Source organism: Cervus elaphus, chromosome 11, assembly GCF_910594005.1.
Source record: "Cervus elaphus chromosome 11, mCerEla1.1, whole genome shotgun sequence".
In the NCBI taxonomy this organism is placed as follows: domain Eukaryota; kingdom Metazoa; phylum Chordata; class Mammalia; order Artiodactyla; family Cervidae; genus Cervus; species Cervus elaphus.
The window spans coordinates 42,326,628-42,345,070 of record NC_057825.1 but is presented as its reverse complement, the minus strand read 5'-3'; the positions used below and the strand labels follow the sequence as shown (position 1 = coordinate 42,345,070).

Genomic DNA, 18,443 nt, shown 5'->3' with positions numbered 1-18,443 from the left:
CTGGAGAAGATGTGCATGGAGGCCAAGCGGACCATGGAAGAGTCCCTTTGCCCACACAAACTGGGGTTATTTCTAAGAAACCCAGACTTGACCTTTTCAACGTTGGTTTCTTCATTTACCCTCTGGGCAGTGCCTGGACATGTTCAGTTTCCACTGGGAATTGGAGGTCAATTTTAATAGTTAATCCAAAAGGCATCCTTCATCAAATGCTAACTGACGGCTTTTTTTTTTTTTTTAACTGACGGCTTTTAAATAACCAATTGCTAGATTTGTCTCTTCTTTACCATCTCTGGGTCTCTGCTGGAGGAAGACTTATAAGCACTTTGGTCCTCAAAAGGTTCAGACTTGAGTTTTTTCCCAAGGGGTGTATACTTTTTTCCCCAAGGGATGTGGACAAATTGAAAAGCGGTCATTTCTCAACTGCTTTTCCTTTTGGCTAGGGGAGGGCGAGATGGCTGGATTTAAGGCCTGTCTCTAAGCCACAAAACCAGGAAAGAAAGGAATAAGCAACAAATTAATAAGTGTTAAAACATGTTTTATTGCAAAATATCTTTCAAGGAAAGGGGTTCAAATGGGCTGACCATTTGGTCGCTGAGAGATGCCTTACCAAACGTATTTCCCCAAACAGTAGATGTCTACAAGGGGCAACTGCCGAGAGGGTTTTCCACAAAGGCTTCCAGGGTCTTCAGGCTGAGAACAATCTCCTTGCAAGGTTGTGTGGGGCTTGCTTCATCTTCCTCTTTTTTTCAGCTCCCCCGTGGCCACCTGTTTCCGAGGAGCTCAGTTCTCGTAATGACAAGGAAACCTAGAGGCTGAAAATAGAGCGAATTTCCCAGAATCTCAGGTACCAAGAGCAGAGAGGCGTGGGGACTTCTTAGACATGAGCTCACATTAGCTGATGAAATGCCGTTGTCATGCGCCCTCAGCTCCAGCCAGCTCCCGGTGACAGGGAAGGAAGCCAGTTTCACTGGGAAATACTGCAGAGGTTTTCACCATGTTTTCAAGGGAAGAGACGAGCTTCTGCATGCTGGAAACAGGGGCCAGACTCAAACGAACCTGTGGCTGGGACGGCTTTTTCTAATGGAAGTGCTCAATCAGTTCCTAACTGTGGGAACTGCGTTAGATCCCTAGCCCCGTAACTCTCACGTGGATGCCTGTCACCCCAGTACTTGTCATCTGTGAACAAAGTCTGTCAGCCAGGCATCTCCTCCCAGAGACCACAGGCTTCTGAGTTAGTGAGAAACTTATCATTTCAAAAGAAAAGCTTTGTAACTTGTCCGGATGGTCCTTAGACTGTTTCATTATACACAGCCTACAAGCAAAGTATCCTCAGTTATTACTGCTCACAGCAGTCTGTGTTAGAGCATTCCCCAGCCTCTTTGCTCAGAGTTCTGACCCAAGAAAATAATATAATAACAAACACAAGACTTCCCTGGTGGTCCAGTGGTTAAGAATCTGCCCACCAATGTAGGGGACATGGGTTTCATTCATGGTCCAGGGAGATCCCACAAGCCATGGGGCAACTAAACCCTTGTGCTATCCAGAGCCCGAGCGTTGGAACAAAGAGCAGCCCCCACTCTCTGCAACTAGAGAAACCTTCTGTACAGCCATGAAGACCCAGTGCAACTGAGTTAAAAAAAAGCAAAGTGTATTTGTTCTCTGTTGCCATGTAATGAATCACCTCCAAACTTAACTGCTTCAAACAATAACCATTTAATGCCTCACAGTTTCTTTGGGTCAGAAATTCTCCTTAACTTGGCAGTTCCAGTTCAAGGTCTCTTACAGTAAGGTTTGAGTCACAATGTCAGCAGAGGATGCTGTCATCTGAAGGCTTGACTGGGGCTGAAGGATCCACTTCCAGGACAGCTGGCTTCCTTACCTGGCTGGCAACTTGGTGCTGCTGTTGGCAGGATGGCTCAACTCCTTAACTATGTGAAGGGATTACTTTGATTAAATTTTTAAAATACATAGTAAACTGAGTAAACAGATATTCACTAGGAGGGACCTAAGGGGCTTCCCTGGTAGCTCAGACAGTAAACAGTCCACCTCCAGTGCAGGAGACCTGGGTTCGATCCCTGAGTCGGGATGATCTACCAAACTTCCCTACTGCCGTAATTATGCCTGCTCTGCTTTACGCTGCCCCTGGTCTCCCCCTACTGAGCTGTGTGTGCCTCGGGATCAGGGGCCTGGGTATCAATATCTCCAGTGCCCCGTCCCCTGACCCCAGGCCGCTGCCCTGCTCCTCTTCCTCTGCTGCCCAGGAGTTTACCCGCTATGCCCCACACAGAGGGTGTTCAACACAAAGAAAGTCAATTGAATGGCCTTCAGGGAAGGCCTGTAGGGAATGACCTGTAGGGAAGACACTGACTCAGCGGAGACTCTCAACCCATGTTCAATGAGAACGAGCAGAAACACAGATCTCCATCATCCCGATTTGATCCCCCAAAGGAACTGGGGTGCCGAGAGTGGTGGGTGGGAATGAGGGAACAGGAGCAGAGACCTCAATGATTTCTTTTCTAAGCTGAATCAGGGGTTTCACTCTGCCCGGAGTCTCAGGCAAGAGTGGGCAGGTTTGAAGGTGGCTGGCCACCCTCAAACGTGGTCCTGAGGCCTGACTGGTGGCCCAGCACAGTGGAGAAATGGATCCCTGCCAGGGCTGCGGGAGGCACAGGGTGAAACAAACCTTTCTCCTTTAAGAAGGAAAATGTGTTTTCCCACTCAGGCTACTCCCTGTTGGTGCATCCTGCTCAGGCGTTGACAGGAAGGGGGGAGGAAGGAAAAGAGGAAGGAGGGCATTTCCTCTCCTAGACTGGGTTGCCAAAGCAACTGGTCTAAGATTCCTTTTCTCTGTGGGTCTCCCAGACAGTGTGGCCCTGCTAATAGTCCAGAAGGCTAGTAGCCCTTTCTCATGTGGCAGTCCCACTCGAGAATGCACTTCCTCCAGGGTCTGTTTCCATGTCTCCACCACTACTTGCCCACTCGCTCCAGGACTAACCCTCTCCTCCCTGCTCCCTACTCTGGCCAGGCTGGTTTGTCTTTCAAGACCTGAGTAAGTCAGGATTCCTTTGACTGCCCAGGAAGGCAACCCACTTCACCCTGGCTTAAACTAGAAAAAGAATGTAGAATGTCTGGACTTAGAATTACCATTATGACCCAACAATTCCACTCTTATGTATACATTCCCAAAGACTTGAAAACAGGCATGCAAACAAATACTTACACATGAATGTCCACAGCACCATTATTCATAATAGCTCGAAGGTAGAAGCAACTCAAATGTCCGTCAGAATAGACAAACAAACTGTGGTATATTCCTTACAGCGGAATACTATTCGGCCTTAAAAATGAATGAAGTACTTAAACATTCTACAATATGGGTAAACCTTGAGAACATCATGCTAAGTGAAAGAAACCAGATGCAAGAGGTCACGTGTTGTATGATTGCACTTATCTGAAACTTATTGAGAAAAAGAGGGAGTAGGAAGTGATGGCTTGATGGGGACAGGGTTTTCTTTTGTGGTGATGTAAATGTCTTAGAAACTGGAAAGAGGCAATGGTTGCCCAACATTGTGAATGTATGAAATGCCACTGAAGCACACACTTGAACATAGTTAACGGTTAATTTTATGTTACGTGAAATTTACCTGAATTAAAAAAAAAAAATCTAATGACAATTTGAGTGGGAGTCAAGACTTCTTTGTTGTAAATAGAATGCCCAGGATGGACCCTGATGGCTTCAGACATGGCTAGGTCCTGGGGCTCTGCAAATCTACCAAGGTTTTGTCTCCATCTCTCAGCTCCATGTTCATCTGGGCAGCCCTCACAGGATGGCAGGAAAAGACCACTGCCAGTTCTGGTGTCATGTGGTGTTCAGTGAGCAAGAAAGACTTCTTCCTGGCTGGAGCCATCATTCTCACCAGGGTATGAGACCTCTGACTAATCTGGCTCCAGTCATCTGGTCACCCCTCTGGCCAACCGAGGATGGGGGTCTTGGAGAAAGTGGGAGTTCAGCCCCACCCAAAGCTCATCCATAGGCTGAATGGGCTACTGTGGAGGAGAAGGTGATTCCCCCAGGGAAAGGATGCTGAGTAGTAAAAGTAATTTCCATAGAGCCTTCACTGGCTCTCTTACCAACTTCCCTGGGAGACCCTTCCTTACCCCCCCCCCCCCCCCCCCCCCCAAACCCTGTGCCACAGCTCAGCTCCTTCCCAAAGCCTCTCTGTCTGCTTGACCCACTGGGACCTCCCTAGCCAGCAGTACTACACTCAAGAGCAGAATCCAGCCCTGTAGGTGGTGGTTTTAATTTGTTCAGTCTTTACAGAGAGCAACTTGGCACTGTGCACTAAAGTCTGAATGTCCTTTTCTTTTGGTCCTGCAGTCATACAGGAATGCATCCTAAGGAAAATTTCAGCTGGAGTGCAAAGATATATGTGCATATGGATAGCCTCTGGGTAATTACTGACAATAGTGAACCTAGAATAACATAAATGATCATCAACGGGGGATGGATTAAATAAATTACGGTGAAGACGAATGGATAGCCAAGCAGCTGTTTAAAAGGATAAAAAAAATCTCCATTTATTGACTTGACCATGAAATTTAATTTTTTTAAATAGTGTTATTTATTTATTCAGTTTTGGCTGCGCTGAGTCTTTGTTGCTGCTCCGGCTTTTCTCTAGTTGCGGTGAGCAGGGGCTACTCTCTAACTGCGGTGTGCAGGCTTTCATTGCAGTGGCTTCTCTTGTTGAAGCTCCCAGGTTCTAGAGCACAGGCTTAATAGTTATGGATGCACAGGCTTAGGTGCTCCTCGGCATGTGGGATCTTCCCAGATAAGGGATTGAACCCACGTCTCCTGCATCAGCAGGCGGATTCTATAGCACTGAGCCAACAGGGAAGTCCTGAAATTTAATTTTCAAAAAAGGATATAAAAAGGAAATATACTGCGACTCCATGTTTTAAAAACATAACCCTTGTAAATGAGCAGGGAGACCATAATTTCAGTCACTGTATGGACTTAATGGCCCAAATTAATACGAAATAAATTCCATTATTTAATTACATCTCTAGAAGAACATTAAAAGAGCTCCAGAAAAATAACCACATCAGCCCATCTCCAAAGCCCCATCTTCCAAGCCCAGTTCTCTATACCCCGTCGCTTCTCCTGAGTTTCTAATGTGCTACAAACTGAACTCTATACTGAACTCTAGTTCAGAAGGCTTTTCCCTACCCTGGACCTCATCCCATCTCACTGCATTCCTTTATTATGTAGATCAGTTTAGCTTTTCTCAGCAAGTGATCATTCTTCCTCTCTGTGGAAGAGTGAAGTGAAGAGAAACCAAACAGGCAAGTTTGGAATTTTCTTCAGTGGGCAGGGGCAGGAAGAAGACACTCTGAAGTTAATAATTATATCTCATGTAAAAACATGGATCTGCATGCATAGAAAATAGTGTGGGAAAAATACACAATAATGATATCAGGGCTATCAGTGGGTAGTGGGATTAATAGGTGATTTTTTGCTCTTTATACTTTTTGTCTGAATTTCTTTTTATAGAGCATGCTCTAGTTTTAAATTCAGAAAGCTTTTCTTTTTTAAAGAAGCCTCATGCCGCGGCATGTGTCTTTCTATTTTTTTTTTTCCAAGATCCAGCAAAGGATAAAGAAAATTAAGACCCCCAATCCATTCTCAACACATGATGACATCTCTTTTTCTGTTTAATTTTGGAACTTTTAAAAAGTAACCCTCCTTTCACATATTAGGAGAAATATGAATAAAAGAATATTCCTTAGTAGGTTTATAAATGTTATCCATAACATGAATTTAAAATAAAGCAGCCTGGGGGCTTCCCTGGCTGTCCAAAGGTTAAGACACCATCTTCTGATGCAGAGGGTGCGAGTTTGATCCCTGGGTGAAGAGCTAAGATCTCACAAGCCTCCTGGCCAAAAGACCAAAATGTAAAACAGAAGCAACATTATAACAAATTCAATAAAGACTTTAATAATGGTCCATGTCACAAAACAAAATCTTGGGGAAAAAAAATTTAAAGCAGGCTGATGGGAATTCCCTTGCCGTACAGTGGTTAGAACTTGGTGCTTTCACCGCCAAGGGCCCAGGTTCAATCCCTGGTCAGGGAGCTAAGATCCTGCAAGCTGCATGGCTCGGCAAATAAATAAAGCAAGCAGAGCCTGCCATGGAAGGACTGAGGCAGCCCTGAGAATGAAGGTCAGTCTTGTCACAGCCTGGGGTTGGGGGCGGGGCGCCGGCCTCCCTCAGCAGCTGCCCCTACCACCTACCCTTCTTCAAACAGAAGGTAACCCCTGTGGCCTAGCCACCGTGTCGGTCCCAGAGCCCCTTGTGAGAGGCTCCAGAGAGCCTGAGTGACCTTGGCCTTTTGTCAAGCCAAGCAGGAACTCTCCCCTCTGCAGAACTCTGCTCTCTGAGCAGGGTAAAAATCACCTTATTGCCAGCTTTCCTTTTCCTGCTGGGTCCCTCCCTGGCTCCTCTTGCCACCTCCCTTGGGTCCCCTCTGGCCAGCTCAATTTTTGTGTCTGGGCCAGGTGGGGAAAAAGCATTTGGCTCAGTCTGTTGTTTGTCAGGAGTCCAACATTACCAGGGGTCTTGCCTGGTTTCAAGTATTTCCCAGTGCCTTGCCTTGCTCTGTAGTCAAGTTTCTAGCCAGGATTTCTTGGCCCTGGGAAAGACTGAGTGCCTGTCGGAGCCTTCCTAGGCCTGTGTTTCATTTGCAGCTGCCTGGCTCTGACTGGGTGACGGTTCGGCCCTCCCCAGTCAGCCCATCCCCTTCTGCTTGGCCAGCAGAGGAGGCCCTTTGTGTCGTCATCCTGGGGCTTAGGAGGGAGGAGGCTCCTAGTTTCTGTCCCCAGCCTGGCGTCCGGGGTTTACAGCGGCTCTGGCCCAGGCTTGGGGGTGGCATGCCTTCCAAGAGCAAGCAGTTCCTGCCCGTCTGGCAAAGGGAAGAATGCCAACCCCAAAGAGCCCCGGCCCCTCACTGTTTCTAAGTCAGACTGGGACCTATTCAGCACCTGGCACTCTCCCGCTAGAAATTTCCAGCTGTTCTGATCTTTCACACAGAGCCTGGCAAGGCTGAAAAGGTCTAGAAGCAAATGAATTTCAGGAAGCCTGCAGAACACCAGGCCTGGGCTGGGGGGCACTCTCCTCCTCCCTGCTTTAGGACTCCCTCTCAGGCTCCCTGAAACGCCACATCCTGCCTTCGGATTCACCTGGGGCAGAGGGCCTGATGGGGTGTCAGACCCTGGAGTCCAACTGTCAGGGAAGAGAGAGAGCCGAGCCGTGTACCATGTAATACTGTGCCCCGGGCAAGGTGCCCGAAGGTTGCCAGTCCAGCTCGGGGGAAGGGTGTGAGGCAAGACTGCAGGTTCCAGAACCTATTTGGGAACCTGTCTGGGACCTGGACGTAGAAGCAAAGGTTCAAGGGACCCAGATGTGTCCTCATCACTATACGTGACCCAGGCCCTGCTCCGGTATAGGAAAGCTGTGAATGTTAAAATAACGCATCCTTGACAAAGATTTCTTCTCTTCTGTTTCTTTCAGACTACAGTGTATTTCCTGAGCTCTCCTTTGCTTTTCTTAAGGTACGGGGATCAAAGCTAGTGTAAACAGAAAAATACTCAAGTATTTGTAGCCTACAGCGGCAAACTGTGGGGAGTGTGTATTTGTAACCATTGAAGGAGGAAAAAGGTATTGTTGGTCAGAGTTTCTTCTTTATACTTTTTCCACTCTAGTAAGTGCCCTGGAGATAAACTAGGTAGTTGGAAAGGCGCCCTGCCTGTGCTCACCCTTCCAGCCCAGCATATATTTCCTGCTCCCTTCCTCTGGGGGGGTTGCTAACCCCATCAGCCCACCTCTGCCTTGGGAGTGAGGAGGTACCGGAAATGCCCAGACTGAGGTGTTCAGGACAGTTGTGTCAGGCTCTTCCCCTTGAACCTAGGGAATTCCCAGGATGGTGGGTGGTGGGACCGGGATGGAGGGGAGGAGGAGCTGTAGACAGGACCGGTGATGACAGGTCCCAGTGACTTGGGTTTGGCCTGCCCTCTGGCTAATGTCAGGCAGCACAGGGGTAAAGAATCTGCCCTCCAATGCAGGAGACTTAAAGAGATGTGGGTTCGATCCCTGGGTGGGGAAGAACCCCTGAAGAAGGAAATGGCAACCCACTCCAGTATTCTTGCCTGGAAAATTCCATGGACAGAGGATCCTGGCGAGCTAGAGTCTACGGGGTCGCAGAGTCGGCTTGACAGAGCGACTGAGCACACACACACACTGGCTAATTCAGGGGGACTTGCACAGCCTTTGCCTGCTTGGGCCCTCACAAGCCCCACTCGAGGTGGACAGGGACTGCTCTCAACCACAGACGATTCCGCGACTGTCCAAGGTCTCTCAGCCTGTCAAACGCCCCAGAGCTCAAGTGTCCTGGCTCCCCGGGCTGGGAATGGCTCCCGCCTTGGCCGTCTCGGTGCCCGGTCTGCGCCCATCGCCCAGGCCCCTGGCACAGCCTCGGGGCAGGGAGCGGGCGTGTCTGGGCTGGGCCTGGCGGACGGCGGCGCACGCAGGGCACGGAGAGCAGGAGCAGGAGCTGGAGGCCGGCTCTTAACCGGTGCCCCAGCCCGGCCGGGTGGCGCCGGGAGGGCCCCTGCGGCTCCCGGCGGAGGCTCGGGCCACGGCCATTGGCCGCCGGGCCCTGGGTCGGGCGGGGGAGCGGGCCCAGGCGTCGGGTTACTCAGATCGAGCGGCTGCGGGGGAACGGGGGAGGGGCGGCCGCAGCAGCTGGCCCGGGAGGGGGTGGCGGCGGGGGCCTCGGGCAGAAGGACGCCCCCCTCCCTCCAACCCCCGGACGGGCCCCTTTCTTGGCCTTAAAGGGAAACCATTACCGTATTTGCATCCAACTCCAGCAGCAAACACTTGTGAAGGCCCATTGCGTGTCAGGTGCTGTGCTGGACTGGAGCGCGCGTGCAAAAATGGCCTAGACGGGGTTCTGCCCAAACTTGCCTCTAATTGAGGATATAAGAAATCCACACGGAAGAAGAACGCTGAGGACACCGGGAAGCAGGGGACCAGGCCCAACTGAGAAACGTGAGAAACCAGAGTTATAGGGGTTCCTGGAAAAGGAAGCCTCCCCTCTAGGCCAGGGTAACCTGGGAAGCTTTCCCCAAGGGGCCCGATTCAGCGGCCCTTATCCATCACGCGCCGGAGTTGGGGGCGGGGTGGGGGGGGGGGCGCAGCAGACACTGATGAATGCCCCCTCCCCCTATCACCCTCACCCAGCCCTCTCTGCCTTCTCATGCCACCTCCTGCAAGCCTGGGACCCTCTCTTCCTTCCTCCTGAAGACTGTCCAACAGTGGCTTCTGTCTCCTCAGGCCATGCTTCTGGGCCTGGAGATGTCTCCTCACTCACCATTGAAGCTTCCCAATCTGGATCTTATTTTTCCTTCAAAAACCTGTCTCCTTTGGAATACATGTCAACAGAGCTTGCTATCCACCGCTTCTAGTTAGTGTCACCTTATTATCCTTCTGGCCACTTCCTCTGTTCCTTGACGATTTCAGCACTGGGCTCTTTCTCCTCCACTATCACTATTCTTGGTGACCTCGATATCAAGGCTGATGACCTGCCCCACAACCTTAGCCCCTAACTCTCCTCACTACCTTAGTCCTAGTGATACATCTCCTGCCCCACCCTGGTCTCCTGGTCATACCCTAGACCATGAATGTCTATGTGCGTGCGTGTTCAGTTGTGTCTGACTATTTGCAACCCCATGGACTGTAGCCCACCAGACTCCTCTGTCCATGGGATTCTCCAGGCATGAATACTGCAGTGGGTTGCCCTTCTCCAAGGGATCTTCCCAACCCAGGGATTGAACCCAGGTCTCCTGCATTGCAGGAGGATTCTTGACCGCTGAGCCACTGGGGACCATCTCTTAAATCTCAGATTCAAAGATCCCACTTCCTGCCAGCCTGCCAGCTCTCTCACTCTGGTCTTTCCACTCCACCATCTTTCCCACCTGAGACCTCCAGTCCATTGCTGTACTGTTTTTTCACCATTTATCTTCCCTCAGGTCTTATCAGCCAGCTGAGGTTCTATGATCTGGCCTGGGAAATCTTCCTTACAAACACTCTGAACTTCTTACAGCAGTCTCTCTCCATTGCATTCACCTGGTGAAAACCCAGCTGTGGTTAAATCAAACTGCTTACTTCATACCTGCAACAGAGAAGTTGTACACTGCTGAAGAAACTACCCAGCTACTCTGAATGGGCTCATATCAAATTTCTGGCCATAAATTTCTGATGGGTATTTGACAATCCTACCACCATTTCTTAGAAATATTCCTTTTCCCTCTCCTTGAGGCAACAATTTTACACTTTCTCCTCTTCTGCAGACTGTCAACACTCCTTCCTCTTTCACTCTCAATCTGGCCTCTGACTATCCTTCAAAGAGAAAATAGGTACAAACAGACCAACTGCCTGCACTTCCTCCCACCAAAGCCACCAGAATGTCCGCAGCTCTGGGTTCCCTCCGCCCATCTGTGGCCAACCCCTCCATCTGTGCCCTGGGCCCCTTCCCCTTTCACCAGCTCACATCTTCCCTTCCTTTCAGCTATAGGGTTAGCCAAAAAATTCCTTTGGATTTTTCCCCAAGATGGTATGGAAAAACCCAAAGGAACTTTTTAGTCAACCCAGTATTTCTTCCTCTCTACTCTAACCTTCCCATTGCAGTCGAACAGGACTTAATATCCCTCAATTTAAAAACATATTAGTCTTAGCCAATTTCCTGCTGCACCATTTTCCTGCCCCTCTGCAGAGCAAATATTCCTGGGAGAGTTGTCTACACACTCACACTTCTCTTCCTCGCCTCCCTCTCACCTCCATCTATTCCAGTCAGGCCTTTCTCTTGCCATTCCCTTGTCATAGCTCTTATGAGGACACCAGTGACTGACATCTTGGCTAGATTAGTGGCCAGTTCACGTCCCCATTTCATCTGGTCTCCCAGTGGTACTGAACATCTTTGACCACTCTGTGGTCGATTGAATTATTGGTCCTAATTCCTGTCACTCCTCCCTGTGTTCTTATCCTATGTGACTTCGCTGTCCCTTTTTGCACTAAAGGTAGAATATATGTTCTTGCCCCTTGACTTTTGAACATAGTTATATGACCCATTTTGGCTAACAGAATGAAAGAGGAAGTGACATGGTACAATTCTAAGCCTAGGCCTCAGGAGTCATTTCCACCTGCCTATCTGTGCCAGTGTCATCACCAGGGGATAACTTGCCATAGCTGACCTGCCCATACAAGGATGATGAGGGACATGTATCCAGAGCACACTTAGACCCAGTCAAGGTCAGCCTCACCTGGCTGACCTCCAGCTGACTCCAGATGTGCGCATAAAATAACACATGGCTCAGTGGTAAAGAATCCACCTGCCAGTGCAGGAGACGTGGATTCGATCCATGGTCTGGGAAGGTCCTACATGCTGTGGAGCAGCTAAGCCCATGTGCCACAACTACTGGGCCCGTGCTCTAGGGCCTGGGAGCCACACCACTGAAGCCTGTGTGCCCTGGAGCCCATGCTTCACAAGAGAACCCCGCACACTGCAACTAGAGAAAAGCCCATGAAGCACTGAAGACCCAGCACAGCCAGAATAAATAAATAAAATTATTAAAAATATTTGTTATATGCCATAGAGATTTTTGTGATTGTTTGTTACTTAGCAACAACTGACTGATATATCCCTCTTCTTGAAATACTTCCTTTGCTCAGCTTCCTTAGAATCACCATCTTCTGGTTTTCTTCCAACTTCACAGGTCATTTGTCTGTCTCGCTTGCTTGCTCTTCCTCTACCAGATCTCTAAATGTTGCAGTGGCTTCAGTCTCATTCCTCTCACTTCCAGCTTTACATTGTCTCTAAACAGAATGATCCAGACCCACAGTTTTGAATACTATCCATATGCTAGATGTCAAATTTAAACCTGAAGGAGAGATGCCCCTGAATTCCAGACTCAAACCTGTCTACACATATCCCCCTGACACCTGATAGGTATTGGCATGGCCAAAACGGAACTGCTGATCTTCCCCTCCCCCCAACATGGGCATCCTGTCCATCCTGTTTTCCTAAAAATGAAACTGTCATCCTTGTGATAGCTCCAGAGACCTCACCATCTCCATAGCCACAACCCTGCTGTTACCTACTCTTGCCAGGACATCTGCAACCACATCTTTGCTGTTCTCTGCTTCTAGTCCCTGCTCTACCAAGCAGCCAGAGCCATCTTTCTAAAGAGTAAGTGGAATCTTTTTCTCCTGGCTTAAAATCCTCCAAAGGTTTCCCACTGCAACCAAAATAAAATCCACACTCCTTATTTTGATCCATGAGGACATGATGGTCTAGTCTTTGCCTATATTTCAAGAGCCCTGGAAATCTCCTTGTTCACATTGCTCCAGTGACAATGGCCTTCAAAGGTATCTCCTGAACTTAATGGAGTGCATTCCTGCCTCAGGGCTTTTGCATCACTATCCCTTCTTCCTGGAGCTCTCTTCCTGCCCAGAAGGTCTTAAAGAGGTCTTTCCTGGCTAAATAAAGCAGCACTAACTAACCCCACCCCCATCCCTACTCTATTCCATTGATTAGCTACTTATCAACATGTGAAATTGTCTGGCCTTATTCTCTTCCATTAAGGCAAAAAATCTTTAAGGGCAGGCATCTGTCTTGGTCTCTGATAGATTTCCAGGGCCAGAACATGCCTTGCACATGGGGCGGGGGGGGGGGGGGGCTCTCCATAAATGTATATTGACTGACTGCAGCCAGAACTAAATGGAGAAGGGAGTGACCAGCTAGATGGCCAGGAAGGCAACTGCAGGGCCAGAGGTAGGGAGGCTGGCTGCTGCTGCTAAGTCGCTTCAGTCGTGTCCGGCTCTGTGTGACCCCCTAGATGGCAGCCCACCAGGCTCCCCTGTCCCTGGGATTCTCCAGGCAAGAACACTGGAGTGGGTTGCCATTTCCTTCTCCAATGCGTGAAAGTGAAAAGTGAAAGTGAAGTCGCTCAGTCATGTCCAACTCTTAGCGACCCCATGGACTGCAGCCTACCAGGCTCCTCCGTCCATGGGATTTTCTAGGTAAGAGTACTGGAGTGGGTCGCCATTGCCTTCTCCAAGGGAGGCTGGAGGAGCCAAGATATACCAAGGGGTAGTGAGAGGCCAGGCTGGCTACAGGGGAGGAAGCAGGTGGGCAGTGGGAGGAGAAAAGTTAGCATGGTGAGAGGCCTTGAATGCCTCGCTCCAAGTCCTTTGAGTTAGTGGGTGCTGCCGATGATTATGACTCAAGGACATGATAGGTTCAAAGCAATGATTTCAAATGATTAATATGCTTGAAGGGTTTACGTGTCTGAGTGTCCTTAACTAAGCACTGTCTCAAGGGAGGACAGTTTTAGAAGCCAAAACATCTAGAAGAATCTGGGAGCCCAGGGGAGTGGGAGATCTGTCCCCTTGGATTGAGATGCAAGAAAAACCCATTATCCAACCTTTCAGGGACCAAAATTGAGTTTCTAGTTTTGGAAGATCTCCCTGAGTAATTAAAGGTTTGCTGAGCTACACTGCAGGCACTCAGCCACATGTGTTAACGAGCTGGTGCCCCGTGCCTTTGGCTTCCTTACACCTTCGCCGAAAACGCACACACATACGACCAAATCGCTTTTTTTCACCCTGTGATTGAACACAGCTTCACCAGACCCTCCACCCCACGGATACACCCTAGATCCAGCCCCTTGCCTTCCCAGCCCCCTCCACCCAATTCCATTGTCAGAGCGGAACAAAAGGCCCAAGGCATCCTGGGTTAAAGGATTTTAACTCTGCCAGCCCCAGGAGGCTCCAACAAGAAGCAGTTTCCTGCAGGAGAAAAGTGACTGAGAAATCTCCCCAGGGGACAGGGTTTCCCCCGCCCCCCCTTTTGGTCTCAAAAACAGAATCTAGCTGTCAATCAGACACCTTCCCCGCTCACCTGCAGCCCCGGCCCCCACCCCAGGATTAGGAGCTTTCTCTCCTAGACACCTCCCCTCAGCCAAACGCATCTTCAAGTCTCTTGCCTAGGACTTGTGTTTGTGGCGGTCAGGCTCCCACCCAAACCGGCGGGGACATCCCCGCCACCCCCATTGGAGATTGTCCGTACTCTCCCTCTGCGCCCCTCCTCGTCTTCCTACCGCTGCTTCCCCGCCTTCACCCAGTGGGGGTACATATGCCCCGCGCGCCCGGGTCGTCCCCACCCCGGTGCCCCCAGTCCATCCCCATCCCCGCCTGCGAGCCTCCGCCCCCGGGGCGCCGCGGGGCGGGAAGCCGGGGCCAGCTGCCTGCTCCGGACCCCGGCTGGCGCCTCCTCTGTCCCGCGCGGCACCCTCTTCGGCCACCAGCTTCTGAACTTGGCCGGAAACGAACCCGTCCTCTGGAGCGGAAAGCTGCGGGCTGGTGGGTTGCTGGCGAGAGCATTTCCAGGGCCGAGGTTCGGTGGGTTTGTGTCCACGTGCCTCTGCCCTAACCGGCGAGCAGCGTCCGGAGAGCCCCTGCTGGCTGCTCTACCCTGGTCCCAGAGGCGTCTGGAACAAAACTGCATTTCGTGTTAAACCCCTTTTGCTCATTCTGGAACTAAAGTATGCATTTTTTGTTGTTGTTGTTGTTCTTGAGTTTTTCACGTAGAAGAGATACCGGGTAAATTGGAAACATGTTTGGGAAAGGAGTGAGCAATCAATGCTGGCATTTAAACAACACAAAAATGCCCTCGCCAGGCCGCACGCCCAGGCGGCCGCGGCGCTCCCAGCTACAGAGCAGCGCCCTCTGGCGGCCGCGCGGTTGGGGGGATCGGCCGCCCCCACCCCCAGGCTCCGGAGGCGGGCGGGGGAGAGCGGCTTCCCCAAGTCTGAGAGACACTGGGGCAACTTGCGAGGAAGGGAATTCAAGGTGGGCGTCGCCAGGGTGCTGGGAAATGCTTTTTGTGGTTTCAGGCTCGGGCCCAGGCCCAGAGCCCCGGGAAGGTCCAACTTAAAAGAAAAGTTCTTGTCCCATTCTCAAAGGCTGCTTGAAATTGTATGGATACAGCACCATCCCTTACCTGAAAGCTTTGATTCTTTTTAAAATCCTCAAGGCGTTTGAGAAGGGTGATTTTCAAAACGTGGGCAAGTGGCAGGCTATGTAAAAAAAAAAAGAAAATCACCAATATCATCACCAAAAAGCGTGATTACACCATAATATGTAGATTTTACATGCTGGTGACATTTACTAAATATCATTAAATCCTGTTTCCTCTATTTTAATCCCAGGGCCATCCCTTGGTAGTCTGAACAGAAGTGTTATTTTAACTGTCTCCCGCCCCCCCCCCGCCCTCCCCGCCACCAGTGGCCAGTCCCTCTGTTTCAATTTGCTTCAAGTTTTCTTGTTCCTTATATGAATATATCCTAAATGTTTCTCCCCTTTTCCTGCTTTTCCTTATTCTTATATCTGCTGCTTATGGTTAGGCTCACACAGTTTATTGTCTGGATCAGAGCTACTTTCGTGCGAACCGCCAGAGCTTGGCATTGGTGGTGCCCAGAATCCCAGGTACACACACACACACACACACACACACAGGAGCAGACTGCACACACACACACACACACGAGCAGACTGCACACACACACACACACACACACACACACACACACACGAGCAGACTGCTGTTTCAGCTTCCTGTCTCAGTGGAGTGTCTCTCCGGAGAGTTTGGCCCCTCCCCCACCTGGTGGAAGCCAGAAGAAGTGAGGGTGCTGGGTTTCTGAGGAGCCAGGCAGGTGCTCCCCTGCCTCCTTCCCTTTCCTCTGAATCTCTTTTCCCTGCCTGAGGGGTTTCCACTTACCCATACTGTCTGGTGGGAATTCCTCCAACTTCATACCTTCCTTCCCTTTGGGGTATTTTCTGCTGTATCTATTGCCACACACAAGCCACCCAGTGGCTGAAAACAAGAAACATGTACTTATTAGCTCCTGCCTCTGTGGGTCAGCGGGGGCAGTGTCCAGCCTGGCTCTGCTGGGCCCGGGCCTGTGTCTGTGGTGAGCTGGCAGGTCACTGGATGGTGTAGGACAGCCTCATCCGCACCTCAGGTAGTTAGCAGGCTGTCAGCTGGGGTGAAAGGATGACAGGGTGACGGGCCAAGTACCTGTCACCCAGCAGGAGAGCCTACCCCAGGCTTCTTGCCGTCCCGGCGAGGTTCCACAAATGGGGAGAGCAGAAGCCATGAGGCTTCTCGAGGCCTGGGCTGGGAACTGGCCGACTCCTGTGGCCACATTCTCTTGGTCAAAGTGAGTCAGGAGGCCGGGCCTAACTCGAGAAGTGGGAAATGGACTTCAGCTCTTGGTGGAGGGAGTGCAAAGTATTGTCGTCGTTTCTGCACACACTGGCCCTCTTCTTCCCTGGGCACACTACCCGTAAGTAAACACGTCAAGATACTAAATCCCTTCTCCGCCCCCAGGACATTCAACAGAGCACAGCTGAAGCACATAAGGCAGCCGTCGACGTGCCTGGGTTCAGATCTTGGCTCCACATTTATCAGAGGCTGACCCGAGAAAGTTGCCTTACCTCGGTGTCCTAATCCGTAAAAGTGGGAGTTGTTGTAAATATTAAATAAGTTAATCCACGTTAAGTACTTACACGGTGTCTGGCACACGGTAAGTGTCCAATAAATATCAGTTATCATGCCATGAGGGGACGGCTGGCTGCCCACCAGGACTGCTGAGGCCACCAGAGCCGTCTTCCACAGCTGCCCCAAAGCCCCTCCCAATATGGCCAACACCAGGGGGGCCCCCAGCTGCCAGCTCTGCTGACGACACCTGGTGTTTTCAGGGCTCCACTGAGGTGCCAGGGAAATGGCCCTGTCCGTTTTTACCAGCTCCTTCAGTGAAGCCTGTCTCTCTGGAGCTGTTACAAAAAGGGCTCTGAAGTCAGACAGAGCTGCGGTTTGCTTCCAGCGCCTCTTCCTGAGGCTTTTAGCAAGCTGATTCATCTCTCTGAGTTTCAGTTTCTTCGTCTGTAAAATGGAGACAACAGTACTGCCTCCTACAGAGCATGCGGGGCATAAGACGAAGAACAGAAGTGCCCGTGCTCACAAAGATGCTGGCACTCCGGGACACAGAAGCGTGTTGTCCTTGAAATTGCCCCTCCCGTAGGTGCTGAGAAGTTGCCACGGGTGAATCCTTTTTCCCAGAAATATCCTTAGTCACTCCTCGCACCCTCCCCTACTCAGTGCATGGAGATGGGCCAGCATCCTGGGGAGCAGGCCGAGCTCTCCCCAAAGCTGCTGGTTTAGCATCAGGTCCCTCCTCTCCACTTCCTGAGGCCTGACCCATGTTCCACTTTCAGTTTAGTATCTCTAACACCTAGCAGACAACTCGGCATGGTCTGTTGAAAGAAAGGGGCTTCCCTGATGGCTCAGATGGTAAAGAATCTGCCTGTAAAGCATAAGACCTGGGTTCAATCCCTGGGTCGGGAAGATCCCCTGGAGCAGGGAATGGCTACCCACTCCAGTATTCTTTCCTAGAGATTTCCATGGATAGAGGAGCCTGGCGGGCTACAGTCCACGGGGTCACAAAGAAAAGAAAGAAAGACGACATGGAGGAGGAGGTAGGAGAGGAAAGACTTTTCCCTCTACTCTCCTAGGTTCAACAGCTGGGTCTATGAGATCAATTTACAACAGGCAGATTAACAAGAGGAAGTGAAAGTCGCTCAATTCTGTCAACTTTTCTCGACCCCAAGGACTGTAGCCTGCCAGGCTCCTCTGTCTATGAAATTCTCCAGGCCAGAATATTGGAGTGGGCAGGCATTCCCTTCTCCAGGGGGATCATCCCAAGCCAGGGATCGAACCCAGGTCTCCCACGTTGCAGACGAATTCTTGCAATGACTTACAAGGAAGCGCAACAAGAGGAACGGTATACACATTTCTTGACTTTTAACATAACATGGACAGGGACATCACAGGAAAAAAGAAAAGTGAGTACCTAGAAAGGAGATGAGGTTTGAGTTTATCTACCTTCTTGATAGGGAAGGGGCAATTTAGGAGAAAGGTGGATGGGCCTTTGAAGAGCAGATGGGAGATGTGATAGTTTCTGACAGTGTTTGTCTCAGTGTGGGGTGGATTTCTGGTGTCCTCTCCTGTGACCATCTTCCCTGGTTGGTGAAACTCCCCGGGAAGGGATTTATGACTGTTAAGTTCCTTCTGGAGGGTCTGTCATAGGCACATACAGGGGAGTTTGGAGAAAGCTTCTCCCTGCCTTTGCTGTTGTTTAAGTGCCTTCAGCTCAACATAATCAAAATAACAAAGTGGCATCTTTGAATTTCACTTCGACGACTTTTGACAGTTTATCTTTTCCTTGGATGAAACCACCATTTTCGGATGCCTTCCAAGCCAAGTCAACCC

The 18,443-nt window shown here is 50.4% G+C and overlaps 1 long non-coding RNA gene across 2 annotated transcripts; it reads right to left on the bottom strand.

Annotated features, from left to right (window-relative positions):
* Positions 1 to 11,749: 11,749 nt before the first annotated feature.
* Positions 11,750 to 16,375, bottom strand: LOC122702795. Of its 2 annotated transcripts, XR_006343333.1 has the most exons (4): positions 15,891 to 16,375; positions 15,114 to 15,189; positions 14,444 to 14,612; positions 11,750 to 11,926 (listed from the first exon to the last, which is right to left on the bottom strand). It is a non-coding gene; the product is annotated as an uncharacterized LOC122702795 (long non-coding RNA). The 2 variants fall into 2 exon arrangements; XR_006343332.1 differs by lacking the exon at positions 11,750 to 11,926 and having other exon boundaries at positions 14,319 to 14,612.
* Positions 16,376 to 18,443: the final 2,068 nt, after the last annotated feature.